The sequence below is a fragment of the Typopeltis vanoorti genome, chromosome 2 (assembly GCF_054136105.1).
Source record: "Typopeltis vanoorti isolate ZY-2024b chromosome 2, IOZ_Tvanoo_1.0, whole genome shotgun sequence".
In the NCBI taxonomy this organism is placed as follows: Eukaryota; Metazoa; Arthropoda; class Arachnida; order Uropygi; family Thelyphonidae; genus Typopeltis; species Typopeltis vanoorti.
In genome coordinates this window covers 170,963,553-170,965,376 of record NC_143550.1, presented here as the reverse complement: position 1 = coordinate 170,965,376, position 1,824 = coordinate 170,963,553, and the positions used below count along the sequence as shown (strand labels likewise).

General features: G+C 35.3%; 1 non-coding gene across 1 annotated transcript; it reads left to right on the top strand.

Annotated features, from left to right (window-relative positions):
• The first annotated feature begins 1,148 nt into the window (after positions 1–1,148).
• TRNAA-AGC (transfer RNA alanine (anticodon AGC)) lies at positions 1,149–1,221 on the top strand. Its single transcript has one exon. It is a non-coding gene; the product is annotated as a tRNA-Ala (tRNA).
• The last annotated feature ends 603 nt before the right edge of the window (positions 1,222–1,824 follow it).

Below are 1,824 nucleotides of genomic sequence, written 5' to 3'. Positions count from 1 at the left end.
TTTGATTCCACCTTGTCTTTTCATAAAGGTTTTTCATCTGAAAGTGACTTTGCAAATTAACTAACAAACTCTTAGAAATTCGTTTTTTTTTTCTCTTGAGAGAAATCGTCGAACAAGGCTATCAGAACACATGCGACTTACAGACATAATACACTGTTCTGTTGCTTCTGTCGTATATCCAAAGAACAACACGTTATAATGCAAATGACGTTCTAAAACGTGGACATTGCCTGATCTAAATGAAAGATCGCTTCGGGAGATCTCTTCGACATTTCTAAGGTCCCACCAGCTGAAAGCGAGAGGAAGAGATAGTGGACATCGAGATCCTACCAGTGGTCAATGCTTTCAAGTTTATCGTGTATTGTAAGACTAGGACTACACATTCGGATGCTACGTGACCTTTTAGGTCAGTAAAATTACTGTAGTTACTTCACTAACATAAAAACTACTGAAAGAAGCACACAGTTCATCCCCAAACAGTTAGAATGAAGCCAGGAGAAGAAAGATCCCAGGAAAATTCTTGTAGAGTCTTCTATGACTCGACAAGTCTGTAAAGGGCTATAAATGAAATGAAGTCATGTTAAAAATGATGATTTCGTTTGGAAATGCTCGAAGATTTGAAAAGAGGTAAGAGAAAGTGCGGACTGTTTCAGTACGGCAGTTGATATACCTCTCTTCCTATACTTTTTCTTCTTCTGCATTATAAACATTTGAACTGTGGCTTTTAAACCTTAATCAAGTTTTTTTAGAAAAAAAAAATCAATGAGGCTGTTACTCCAACAAGAGAATGGGGTGATGGGGCAATAGCATTTAACAAACAGTAATTGGAACAATTACATTTAGCAAACTAACTTACAGCTCAGTAAAAAAAAAATATCATTAAAAACCAGACATTTTATAATTTGATAAAATAATTTGTTAATAAGCATAGAATTAGATGCTTTTAAATTACTGCCATCAACTGGTATTTTTATTATCAAGAACAAACTGCCTCCTCAGTTAACTTTTATTCGATAACTGAAATGAGAACACTGAAAAACAAATTATTCTAATAAGGAAAAAAAAAGTGGTCAAGTAAGATATAAATTAGGGCGTGGCTGTGACAAACATCACACATGAATAAAAATATGAGAAAAAACTAGTCAAATGGGGGCGTAGCTCAGATGGTAGAGCGCTCGCTTAGCATGCGAGAGGTACCGGGATCGATACCCGGCGCCTCCACTTTTTTTTTTTCCTTCGCTCTCCCTTGTAGTCTTCTTCTTCTTCTCTTTGATGTTCATTTTCTTTCAGTTTTCTGCAAGTTACAAAGCTAAAGTTAAGTATATACGTTACTTTTCTTACTACCACATTAAATCACCATCCAATCCGAAGACTGATTGTTGGAGACCATTTATGCACAACAACAACACAGTCAAGAATCACCATTTGTCATTCAGACTTTCGTAAAACGTGAGTCGATATCCCATTCAATCCCAATGCTGTATTTGCATTCAGATTCTGCAATATACCGAGTACCTTCAATCTCTGTTATGACATCAGTCCTTGTCACCTCTGCCATATCAGCTTCATTGGGCACACTATATGCAATATGTTATTTGTCTATTCGTGTTTAGGAGCAGAACTGACAGGGAAATTAAAACTATGAGCATGAAAATAATTTAACTACAACAATAAATACAATTCTTCAAACGGATTAAATTATAGAAATAATTTAATTCATTTATTATAAACTTATAAAGATTATAAACGTAAAGTACAAACAGTACAGCGGCCTCCTAGGAATTATTTCGTCAGTTTTGTTTATAACGCACAGCTGTCGAGCAT